Source organism: Phacochoerus africanus, chromosome X (genome assembly GCF_016906955.1).
Source record: "Phacochoerus africanus isolate WHEZ1 chromosome X, ROS_Pafr_v1, whole genome shotgun sequence".
In the NCBI taxonomy this organism is placed as follows: Eukaryota; Metazoa; Chordata; class Mammalia; order Artiodactyla; family Suidae; genus Phacochoerus; species Phacochoerus africanus.
In genome coordinates, this window is record NC_062560.1 from 57,922,775 (window position 1) to 57,936,433 (window position 13,659).

Sequence of the window (13,659 nt, forward strand, 5' to 3'; positions counted from 1 at the left end):
CCCACAGCATATGGAGGTTGGGATCAGATTGGAGCTGTAGCCTAAACAGCTCTAAACAGTCTATACACACACTACACAGGCACAACTGTAGGCACATACATTATACACACAGACTATATGCACACACACTACACACAGCCAGATGTATACACTACAGCATGTACACTTTCTACACAATATACACACAGAGCGTATACACACATGGTGCACACAGTTATATACATACATGCTACACACTCCACACAGAGTATACACACACTATATATACACAGAACAGACACACATTATGTACACAAACTACACACACACTGTACAACCCCTGTGGCTGGGTCCCATCTACTTTCAAGTAAAAAATACGGCCATTATGGAGCAGGAAGGAGTATTAAGATCCCCTGAGGAACTGACTGGAAGACATTTGCCCCAGGACAGCACCGTTGGTCACAGCCTGAGGGCACGGCCTCCACTTTGGCTGGAGGAAGCCATTCTGACTAGAAAAGGCAATGACGGGCCAGCATTAAACCTCAACTTCCAAGCTGCCGAACAGGCCTCAGCGAGTCACTTTGACCCACCAACACTCACCTGCCCCAAGCTCCCGCAAGACCGCTGTGTCTCCTCCCGAGTGGACATGACTCGCCGGAACAGCATTCGCACTTTAACTGAATGTGCAATCATTTCTCATGGAGTTTGGTCCATTCTTCACTTTTAGTTAATCACACTTCTTGATATTTGAAAATGTTCTATTAAAAAATTGAGTGTGGAAAAAACCCCACTTTGCTACTAGAGAAAGAAGAGAGAGAGTACAATGCGACCAACTGCAGGTATAACAGTGTTATACCTGGGATCCAAGCCGCGTCTGCAACCTACACCACAGCTTACAGCAACACCGATCGTCAACACACTGAGCAAGGGCAGGGACCGAACCCGCAACCTCATGGTTCCTAGTCGGATTCGTTAACCACTGCACCACGACGGGAACTCCTAAGTTACTTTCTTGACTCTTCTAAGCATTTGGTTTTGCCATCCCTGTTGGATCAATGGCTTTGGCAGATCTTGACAGACTTCCTTACCCCAAGGGCTTTTCCTTCTCATATAGGAGGGACTAAATAAAAGTACGAGGGATGCTGCAATCAGATCTGACCTGGCTCTCAGTTTTGGCACAGCCATTTACCAACTGTATGACCTTGGGTGAGTAATTTAACCTCTCTGAGCCTCAACTTCTTCATCTCTATGCTCTCCTCACAGCATTATTGTGACAACTAAATAAAACAGTTTAGATGAAGGTCATGCCACTTAGTAGATGCTAAAATGTTAATTACTGTCTTCTTGTTCACCACAAACTTCCTATCCAGTGGGAGTATCACATAGGTAGTAAATTCACCCATATTGAAGGCATTCAAAAAGAAGCTGGACTTGCTGGGAACCATATATATAAGGCAGAGGTTTGGATTCACAGTAGGTAATTTTCACAGTTGCTTTCTGACAATTTAAAAGCCTATAAATGACTCCAAATGTACACCTGGATGATTTTAGATATACCTTGCAGAGTTAGGGATTTTTAATAAATTACAGAGAGGCTTAGGGCTCTTGGAAAAGAAGTTGGGGTCAGGGCTAAAGTATAATGTGTTAAGGCTCAGGCACAGGCTTTGGCATCTGACAGATTTTAGTTTAAATCTTCGGTCTGGCAATTACTAACTGTGTCTTCCGGGCCACCTAATCTTTCCTATTTTCAGTTTCTTCATTTATGTAATGAAGATACTAGTACTTTGTGCATTGGGTTTTTTTGAGTATAGCAAGATAATGAATGTAAAAAAGTCTTGACCAAAGCCTGGCCCAGAATGAAAGCTTAATAAAATGGTTCTCCTTTTCCTCTTTCACCTCATTATTATTATCTTTATTATTATTAATTATTAGTACCAGACAAGCAGAACTTGGGAAAACACATGGCTAGACTCTAATTGAAGTACATGAGCCTTTCCTCAGGCCATTTCTGCCCCTTCCTCCCCTCCACAAAGCTCTAAGTCTCCAAAATGCTTTGACTGGAATGTAAGCATGAGGTCATTACAGATAACGGGAACATGGTTTGCTTTGGTAATGTGAGTTACTCAGTTACTTCCCTCAGCCCAGCTGAAATCTCTTGTTTCAAACTGCCAAGACTGAGTTGGTCTGAGAAGACAGGGAGAATGAGAAGACCCCTCCTTTAAGCTACAGCTCATGCAACAGAACAACCCAGTGCCAAGTCCAGCCCCTTGGTGATTTGGGGGCCCCTACATTTAAACCTGTTACTCTGTTGCACACATCAGTCCCTTGCCCCACAGAATCATTGAGAGGGAAATTCCTTAACTCCTTCCATGGCCTGGAACCATCCCCCTTCTCATCCTTGTGCTCTACACAGCTGGAAAACAGCAGACAGCAGAATAAAAACAAGCTTAGTATAGAGAGAGCTTCATAGCAATGCTGAGTTTCTTGGGAACTTCATGTTAACAAAGGACCTTCCTGACCGCCTCTCAGCACCCCAAACAGACTAAAACATTTTTTAAACTGTATCTCAGAACAGCTCCCTGCCTGGGTATATTTAAAGATCTGCTGAGTCACTGAAGAGCAGGCTGGCAGATCACAAGAGGTAAGGACTATACCCTGGTCTATGGGGTAATAAGTTGAGAAGTGAAATCTATTTGACTTCTATTTGTCTGTCCAATGGGGACAGACAAGGTGACCCACTTCTAGCCCCCATGACTCTAGAGAACATCTAGTAAGACTTCCTTTTCTATCACTTTTTGTTTCCTTCTCAGTTGATAAAATAGTAAGCGTGAGAGGAAGGGATCACTTGTACCAGTGGGCCAGCTATCCGAAATTTTAATGCTTCTGCTCTCGTAGATGAAAGTAAATGTGAAACTTGATTTGTTCATTTCCTTCTTTCTTTTTTCAGTTTATGGTCTTGTGCCTTGGTAACTTGGCACGTGGCAGTTGATGGAAGGTGTCTTTCATACACACACACACACACACACACACACACACATGGTAATATAATTCTTTCTACTTTATTATCCACTGCAGTTCTAAATTTATTAATTTATTACTGGGGTAAAATATCAGTTAGCAATTATTCATTGTAGGTACAAATTGGTCCTGGCCTCTTTGAGCCCTATTCCACAGACTTCACGCTGCTTTCTCTTTCAAGGCAACTTTTATCCTCTTTGCCCATTGCTGCCTCTCTTTACCTACTTTGCCATATTTTGCTCCTCAGTCTGTATCCCATAAGAGTGACATAGATGCCCACTCTACTTCTATAATGCCATCTCCCTCTTAGCAGAATCTTCCTCACAGCCCTTCTCTTTACTGGGCGTAGAAGCCATAGTGGATCCCAAAAGGGATGTTTCTTGGATGACTTTAAAAGGTTGTTATTAAGACTTTTTTTTATCTCATCAGCAATAACTTGTTTAGGCAGTCATATCCAAGACCTAGAAGAAATCAGGTAAGCCAAAATTTGCTTAAAGCAGGCAGGAAACCTAGGCCTCTGCCTTCCTTCCAACCACCTTCTTGTATTAAGGTCTAATTGGTTTATATCATATGATAATTTCAGGTGTACAACATAATGATTCTACATTTGTATATCCTTTCCCTTGCATTTAGTTTTTAAATAGTTTGCAGAGGATGTGGTGGCTGGCTTTGTTATAGCCAATTGATTTAAGAAATGGGAAAGGACTGGAAAATGGGAGTGGAACCATTGGAAATGTGTGAGATTAAATGGTTACAATTCTTAGGAAGTATAAGGTGCTTGAGAGTTTACCAGTACTTTCAGGCATATTGTCTTCTTTCCTTCCTTCTCAAAACCAACTTGGAGATAGGCACAGCATACATAGATCAACGTCCTTGTTTCATGGATGAGGAAACTGAAGCTAGAGGATATTAAGGGAATATTCCATGGTAGTTTAGATAGTAAATGGAAAAAAACAGAATTTGAACCATGTATTTCTGGTTTTAAGTCTTATTTTCTTCTAGATCACTGTAAAGATTTGCTACTAAATAAACGAATGAATGAATCCACATTTGATTGGGAACATTGTTTTCAATTTTGAGTTAAAGATATGCTCCATCCTTTGTGGAACATCATTTTAATTCTCAGCAATATAGGCCCGGTCAAACGATAAACATTTCCTTCATTAATTCACTGATTCATTCTTTTATTCATAAATGCACTTTCTGGATTCTGAGAATTAAAATGAAAATAAGACATCGCCTCAGGTCTCAAAACTCGCAGAGACTGGGTACTGATATTTCAGTAGTAAACTTAAGAACAGCTGCTTATGAAAAGCCATATCCCTCTTGCATAATGAGTATGGCCCTCCTGAAAATGGGGATGTCTTTTATTTTGGGTGCATGAATATGAAACTTTATGACTGATAGCTTTTTAATCTAATCCTCTCTTCTTAAGAACAGAAGTGAAAGTTGCAGCCTCTTTGTACGTGAGTGTGAGGGTTAGGCTTGTGATGATGGATTTTTTTCCCCAGGTACTAGTCAGCAGAACTGGAACATCACTATTCCACTTGTTTGAACACATGACACTTAAAACTCTTTACCGGCATAGGTAAACTGATCATGATCAATTATTACATTTTTTTTGAGCATCCACCTCTCAGTAGATGGAGTTAGGTGCTGTGTTAGATGTTGGCAAGGTAGTTTTTTCTCATTTAATCTTTAATCTGATCCTAGACATTTTTTATTAGTTCCACATTATAGATGAAGTTAATGACTTGTTCAGGGTCACACAGTGAGTAATTTGGTGGATTTGGGATATAAATTTCAATTTTTAGCTTTTTGTCCTCTGGTCTCACTGCTGTTTCTATTCTTCAACACAACTTAAGCTTTATTTTTCATAGAGACCATTAAATCTACCCTCCATTAGCCAAAGCTTCTTGCCTCCATTCAACATTATCCTTCTCTAGAATCTTCTTAAGAAATCCTCAGAAAAGATTTTATAACCTTCATGGGTACTGTGGCCCAGAGATTAATCCAGGCTTTTAAGTACCTTGGTTAACTGTAAAATGGAAAATCAAAGTTATAGCTAATTCAGGAAAAATGATTTTAGGATATGAATTTCCTGGGCAACTTGTCATCTCTATTTTACTTCATTAGCTTCATAAACTTACCCACAATGTTCTCTGAGAACTAGCAGTAATAAGAATGATAAAGATTTCTTTCCCTTCCTTTCCAAGAGCCCTTCAGCCAGGTGCCACACCCCATCCTGCTTCCCTATTTTCTGTGCACACGTGGAGCTGGGAGTTAGACATGAGTTCCTTTCAGCCCTGAGTTGATGCCAGGGTTTTCTTTTCCTCCTGCTGGACCGAAGTGGGAGGAAAAGTTGAATGATTACCAGGAGGACCATGAATGAATGAAAAGGCAGAGGTATGTGAAAGAGCAGTGAATGTATGCTTCAGATACCAAGATTTTTGGCCAGACTTTGTTGCTTACTATCTGTGTACCTTGGACAAATTAACAGTTGAGGGTCAAAATTTCCTCATCTGTAACATAAATTCTAATTTTATAGATGAAAGGATAAGTCTAAAAGTGTTTTGTAAACTCAGAAAGGGCTTATAGATTTAAAGTGTGGTTTTTTTTGTTCACAAAATAATGGTTCTTCAGTGATGAAAACTGTCTTGTTTTTCCTAAAAGCCTGAATGTGTGTGGCATTCAGGGGTGGGTCTTTGCCCCAGTACCAGCCACACTACAATTGTAGTAAATATGTGCTGAGAGTAGTAGACAGCCTAAGCATTGAAACATTGTAAAAATAGGGGTGAGCAGATGGCAGGCAGAGCAGACCCTCCAAGCCCCTTTCTAACCCCTCAAAGCCCCTATTATTTATTGATTTAACATTTGAGGCTTGTTTCAAGTGGGCGTGTGTATCTGAGCTTTTTTCCTTCTTGTATATAACAGGCATTTGTTAACTTAGTGAAAAAAAAATACTCTCCTATCCACTTCTAAGGATTAGTTGTGCTTCTCTAGACATCAGTTCAAAACAGTAAGTTGAAAGGGGACAAGCTTATACCAAAGAATCAGAGATCATCAGAATTTATAGGGGACCATGCAGGTCAGTCCCTTTTTGTACACGGTGGGCAACTGAAATCTAGGCAGGGAAGTTCAAGTTCACAAAACTCATCATGACACATTCAGATTGGAAATAAAGGGCTTCTACTCCTACATTAATACTAGATGCTCTTTAAGGCCACTTTTAGCTCAGATAAATTCTGTGATCTTCAGGATTTTAGCCCTTTCTACAATACATTGAGGACAGTGGGGTCTGAGATCCCAGCTCTGGCTAAAGTGTAAATATGTCTCCCCTGTCCCTTTGTTTTTTGCAGGGATCTAGAAGATGGAGGAAGTGTGATTATCATGTATAATAGTTTCATCTCACTGTCCTCATTAAAATCACATTTGTGAATTCTGTTAATTAATAAAGAGATGATTAGCATGGAGAGGTCACGTTGGCTTAATCTTCCCCCCTCTCACACTTTGCACATAGCAATAAAGGTTTTTCAGCTCTAATTTGCCAAGCTGCTCTCTTCTCCTGTACCTGTTGAGAGCAGACAGGGATTCCTCAGAGGTCATCTGCTTCATCTTACTCTTTATGTAAAAACCTGCCTCTGAGGTGCTGGAGGCCTGCTTTGAACAGGACTTTGTACAGTGCACCAGGGAAATGAATGCAGAATGCTCCTGAAATTACTTCTCTCCTTTTCCCATGATACTTTGGCCTCACAGGTTGGAGGTTTTTGTTTGAAACTTGGAACTCAATGGTGAGTGTTGTAAGGTTTGGACTGGGACCTATAGGATGCAGTCACAGCATTATCTATTAGGCATGTAGGTCAGCTTGCTTATTAAGCTGTTTTTGCATTCAGTGGTTTGGGGAAAACTAAAGTGTGGGTGGGGGATTGTGGTGGGGGTTTTGAGCAATTCATTATTATTAACATAAAAAAAAAACGCTTTATCACCTAAACTAAGGCTGCTTTTCTCATGCACATTGGCCTGCCTGCAGGATGCTTAGGGACAGTAAGCAGCATACTTGGAGCCCTCCAGTTTTCAGCCTTGGTGCACAGGATAGCAGTGAGTTTCAGCACCTGTATTCTGGCTAGATGCTTGCACATAATTGTGTAGCAGACTATGTGTATCTATATATGTTAATCCATTTCTGAACAGTTGTGTCACAGAGACCTATTAACAATGTCTAACTCTGTGTGCTTTGCTAGTGGGACCATGTCTCTTTTGTACTTGTGACTCTAAGTAATCCCACATGCATCTTACTGAGTCAATGTGCCCCTGTCTCTTTTTATCCATTCTTAGTTCTCCTGTCTCTGTGCTTTCTTGTATTTTTTTCCTCTGGGTTTGGACATGTTTCTATCTTTGTGAACATCTCTTACTCCAAGCCCATATGTCACTGCATCTGTATATGCAGCTCATTGTTTTTGTCAGTGTATGGATTTCTAAGTTTGGCTGGATCTTTATTTTTATTTATTTTATTTTATTTTTTATTTTTTTTAATTGTTATTTCCCCAATACAATTTTCTTTCTACTGTACAGCATGGTGACCCAGTTACACATACATGTATGCATACTATTTTCTCCCCTTATCATGGTCCATCCTAAGTGACTAGACATAGTTCCCAGTGCTAAACAGCAGGATCTCATTGCTAATCCATTCCAAAGGCAGTAGTCTACATCTATTAACCCCAAGCTCCCATTCCATCCCACTCCCTCTCCCTCCCCCTTGGCAACCACGTCTATTCTCCAAGTCCATGATTTTCTTTTCTGTGGAAAGGTTCATCTGCATGGCTGGATCTTTTAGTGCCAATGCAAGTCTGTTTTGGGAGGACTGTTTCTATTTGTGTATTAGCCCTTCTCTCTTTGTCTGCTTCTTGTCACTTTCTGTCTCTCTTTTTTGCCCTTAGTGTCCTCATATTCATGTGTCTTTCTATATATATGTTTCAATGCATCTGCCTACTTAATTCATATTTCTCTAACCAGGTATACCTATGTTTTGCTTTCCTGGGCCCTTGTAATTTTTGACTTATATGTTTGTATGCATCAATTGGAATTGACCTCTTTATCTTTTTTTGTGCACATGCCTTCATTTTAGTTAGTGTGCATCAGCTTTGGGCAGAACTGTTTATGTTTGTAATCAGTTGTGTGTGGTTCTCTGTGCGTGTGTCCCTGTGTGTGTGTATCTGACTGTATGTGTAACAGTCCATTAAGAAAAATTATCAAACATCTAGACATAGTATTTATATACAGTTAACATGATGATTAAATAATTGATCTATTTAGACTCTCTTAACTTAGTTTGCATTACTAAATGTAAAATAATGCAAATAACACAACCAAGAGGTAAAATTTATCATATTTTATAATTCAGATAGTTGAGTTTCTCTTTTGTTACATCAATTTGAATACAGAGAATTCTGTGTTGCTAGATTTCAGTCAGAAAATGGAGGTTTGTATGTAGACTCCACATTCTAGCCAACCTTCATAACACCAAAATTTGATTTCCTCATTTTCATAATGGTCATAATAAAGGCTATCTCACTACCAAATGATTGCATGTGGCAAACTTTTCACCTGTTTAGGGAAAATAAGAAAAAAAGGGCAATGGGTGGATATTTCAAAAAACAAAAATTATTCAGTTAAAGTAATATTCTGAGATTTCCTTTTGCAGCAAAACTGGACATTCTGTTTTGTTTGAGAAAATATTGATCAGGTTTAATTCTGCCTTTTCTAGGGAGGGAGGGTAAGTGTTGGGTGGAAGAGTTACAACTTTTCTGAGATAAAATATCCATGGTAAAAATAATGTTTTATACAAATGGCATAAAGTGTCCAATTTTGTTAGCCAACACATATTTGGGACAGCCATTAAGACTGCATGTGCGTAGGGACTTCCTTATTTTCTTTTTAATCTTTTGTTAAAAAAAATCCAAATCAGAATATAAAATAGAATATCATTACAAAAGTATTATTATAAAGTTACTTTTTATATCTTCTAAAAGAGTGAAAGTCCTAGATGTTGATCTAATTATTGATAGAATATTAGATTTTAAAATTCTAGGGATCCAGCATTGCCATGAGCTGTGGTGTAGGTCACAGACATGGCTGGCAACTGGCATTGCTGTGGCTGTGGTGTAGGCTGGCGGCTACAGCTTGATTCGACCTCTGGCCTGGGAATTTCCATATGCCATGGGTGTGGCCCTAAAAAGACAAAAAGACAAAAAGAAAAAAAATCTAGTATGTGAAAGAAAAAGGACAGCGTCTTGGAATTTATTTTAATTTGCTATGAAATAACAATCCAAATTTATATTTTCTATTTTACTAGTGTGGTGAAAGCTGGATTTCAAGTTGTAGGTAGATCATTAGACTAAAGGTAAGCCTTAAGCCTTGAGGAACAAAAGTAATCAAACCAGTCTATCAAATCACTTTTCAAGGAGGAAACTCTGTCATGTGTTTGGCTAGTTCAGTATATCATGGGTAGTCAAAATAGTTTAAATACTCAAGTCGCCAACCCCAAATGTGTTCCATTGTGCTTAAATGCTTTCCAGGACCACCCTGCCTTATTTATTGCAAAGTTCTATATGTGTAAAGTGCTCTGACATTTTAATCCTCACAACAACCCAGTGAGGTGGGTAGTAAACTTAATGTCTGTTTTATAGAAGAAGAAATTAAGATTTGAAGACATAAATTAACTGGGCTAGGTTTCTACTACTAAAATGTGATTGGAGTAAGATTTGAATCTAGCACATAATCATCTTCCCATCAATATTTGTTTTCTGATTATGTGGAAATCTGCTCACCAACCATGGTCTCTGCTCTCTGAGGTTAACCATTCTATAAAACAGAGACTAGAAGACCATTCAAATAAAGCGTCTATACTTTCAGAGGGCCATTAGCAATGCTCAAGTTCAGGAAAAGCAAACAGACAACTGAAATACTGACACTTTCAGAAAGTACTTGGGTAACATTTAACCTTAGATAATTTGGCTTTGCGTAAGAAAGGTGAAGTAAGATGGAGGAACCAGTTCTTCTCTGGATCAATGTTTATTTATCTTGTTCTTCTGAAGTCTGGGCCAACAGTCCTATTTGTTATGAAAAGCCCCATAATGTTTCTCTATTTAAGGACAGCAGATTTAGCATAAGTGGATTGGTTTTTTGGGTAGCCCACAGAAGGCTGCACTGACTGACTTTTAAAAGTCCTTCCCAACCCTTCAAATCCATGACATTTTCTCAGGATCATCAGATCTCAAGCCTTCATTTGTGATACTGTCTCAAGTGCATTTGTGATTAACAGCACAAGGTTGCAAGCTGACCCACTGTGGGTGTAGATTGAGGCTTCTGCCCCACCACCCTTAGACATACAGTTCCAGGGTGTTAATAACACCTTCACATTTTATAAAAGGAGACATTGAGGCTCAGAGTGGTGAAAAGACTTTTGCAGGGTCACACAGCTAGTTATTGCCAGAGTAAATATCTATTTTGAATTTGTATAATAAATGGTTTTATCTCTGATGTTTTAGTTTATTGTGAAAGTTTTAGAAAGGATAATTAGAAGGAGCACTTAGAATATAATTGCTCCGGAGTTCCCTTTGTGGCGCAGTGGATAACGAATCCGACTAGGAACCATGAGGTTGCGGGTTCAGTCCCTGCCCTTGCTCAGTGGGTTAACGATCCGGCGTTGCCGTGAGCTGTGGTGTAGGTCGCAGACGCGGCTTGGATCCTGCGTTGCTGGGGCTCTGGCGTAGGCCAGTGGCTACAGCTCCGATTCGACCCCTAGCCTGGAAACCTCCATATGCTGCGGGAGCGGCCCAAGAAATAGCAAAAAAATACAAAAAAATAAAAAAAAAGAATATAATTGCTCCAATTAGTGACTGAAGATCCAGTTAAAGTAACTTATTGTCATCTAGGATCACTTTGAGGAGAAGAACTTTTCCATAGTACTTGTCAGTAACACTTTCCCGTCTTACAGTTCTCTTGGGACTGTTGACCTAGGGCAGTGTTTGCTAAACATCACTCATTCCCAGTGAACTTCACCTTCGCAAGTTTTGACCCTTCACACCACTTCTACTGCTCTGTACTTAACATTTTTCTTTTTATTGACTTGCCTTTTGCACTTAATAAATTTATTTTAAAAGAAAATTTCACACAAGTATTGTACATGAGAAACCAGGATTTCTTCCCCTATTAAAAAAAAGGATTTTAAAAAATGTACCTCCACTTACCCATCCCTAGCTTCAACAATTATCAACATTTCTGCAGTTCTTGTTTTTATCTCTTCACCACTCATATTTTTTCTTGCTGCAATGTTTTAAAGCCAATCTCAGACTTATTTCACATATAAATACTTCAGTGTGTGTATCTAATAGGTAAGAACATTCTCTTTTTAACATAAACATAAAATCATCACCATTCCTAAAAAATAATAATCTCCAAGTATTGTATAGTACTCAGTCTGTGAGAACCTGTGCTTTTAACATAATGACTAAAATACATACCAGAGTACTAAGAAACTTTACTGTGGTGCCACCTCAACTTATCATCTCAACACCAGCATACATTTTTACAGTTGGGGAAACATTGCTTTGAGTCTTACAGCTCTTGAAAAGGTTAAAATTCCTTTCCATTCTCTGGGTACTATTTTCCTCATCTGTAAAACATAATGGAAATGTAGGAAAGATAAGAGTAGATGATCTATAAGGCTCCTGCCAGCACATCAGGACACTTGTTCTTCTAAGTGGTAATTTAATTTACTTCAGCTCTGCAAAGCCTATTGGACACCACCTGTAGAAGGTAGTTTGAAAAAACACTAGTGAGTGTGTTCCTTCCTGCATGTCTTCTTGATGGTAACGAGTTCTAGCTTTTTCCTCAGAGTTGAATTTGGCTTTCATTTCCCTTCTCCACCCACCTTCTCAAACCGCAGAGGCAGCACCCATTTATATACTTGCCCATAATACTGTATTCCTGAAAATACCTTTTGTCAAAATGGAAGTATATATCCAAGTTCCCCAATGACCCATTGGACTGGTTTGGACCTGTGTGTGCCCTGTGCGCTCAGTTTTTGCTTAGGCCAATCCCTAGTCTACTGAGGACTTTTGTGTCACTCAGTAGGGAAATGGCTGTCATCATAGCTCACTTATTTCCTCTCAACTTTCCTTCACTGTCTTCCCAGCAGAGGCTCACATCCCCAGAGCCAGTAGTGTGGAGTTACAAACGCTTGAATCAAATATAGTGCTTCTAGATATCTACCAATTGCTTCTTAGCCTTTAGAAGGTAAACTCTTTTAAAGAAGTACTACAGTTAATACAAGTAAAGGAAGAGAAAGCAATAAAGCTTTCCTTCTTTGTACAAGTATGGCAACTGCTGGGATGGAAACAATTAGCCTAAAGCCTTGTGATTACTAGCAAAATTCAGAGCAGAATATTTTACATTTCAATGTAAGGTAAAGACCACAAGCTTAAGTTTCTGACTTTCTGGTAGTGCCAAACAATATTAAGCAAATCAGGGAAACTATAAAGTTAAACCCAAATAATAGAGCTGGTTTTCTTTCTTTCTTTGGGGATGATGTCTGATTCATGACATTGGGACAGGTAAAGGAATTTTTTTTTTTAATAATCTGAAAAAAACGTTCTCAGCACAGATGATCTCTGCTAATTTCACTCACTGGGTCCTTATGGGATCTGGGCCTACTTTCAAGTGCATTGGATGCATGTGGAAATATCTGCCAAGGTTATGAGAATTGGGCCAAGAATTAATACATTTTTGAAGCCCCCAAAAGTAGCTTACTGGATAGTGGAGGGGGCATTGTGGGGATACTGAAAAGTATTTGTAATTATTTTTTAAAAGGGGGGGGATAAAAGGACAGACTGGGTCATCTATCCATTAGAAAGAAACCTTGAAAGAGGTCCAAAAATCCTTAGAAATCCTTGACTTCTTAAATATGATAACTGTTTTTTTTTTTCCTCCCTGACAGTTGTAGAGGTCAGAGAGTTCTCTCTTCTATTGCAAAATGTTTAGAGGATGTAGAAATAATTGTAGGTAGCTTAGCTGTGGCTGTGAGCAGAACTTCTGTGCTTTATGATCTGTTTGAAGTTATATAATATGTGGCTGTGCCAAATAGCCCATGAGTTATCAAACTGGAATAGCATTAGCGATAGTGCTTTTGTTTAAAAGAAGAAATGTAATACCTGTGGTCAGGTAGCTAAAAGAAGGTGATAACGACTTTTAGAAGCTCAGTGCTACACTGAAACACTGAGAAGAGTTTAATATAGAAGAGCCATTATCTCTTCTTTCCTTGTAAGACTGAAAAGAATATGGAAATTCCCATTAGCATTTCAGATATGTAATTGCCAATATCTTAGTTTGTTAATTACTTCAGATGTTATCTCCTTTACCCCTTACCTTTGGGTGTCTATTTGGGATGGTCTGTTGTACTAACTATTCTGTTTATGTGGTTCACTTTTGTTTGCATAAAGAACTGGTGTGTGTGTGTGTGTGTGTGTGTGTGTGTGTGTGTGTGTGTGCATGCACTTGTGTGTTATTTTGGTAAATATCCACTCATTTTGCAACTAAAGTTTTATTTCTTTATGTTTCACATGGAGAGGCAAAGGAAGAAAAAAACATCTTCTCAGAGCA

At 39.0% G+C, this 13,659-nt stretch overlaps 1 protein-coding gene across 1 annotated transcript in view; it reads left to right on the forward strand.

The window, feature by feature from the left end:
• Positions 1-13,659, forward strand: part of AR (androgen receptor) — a 194,866-nt gene that overhangs the window by 17,333 nt on the left and 163,874 nt on the right. The window lies entirely within an intron of this gene.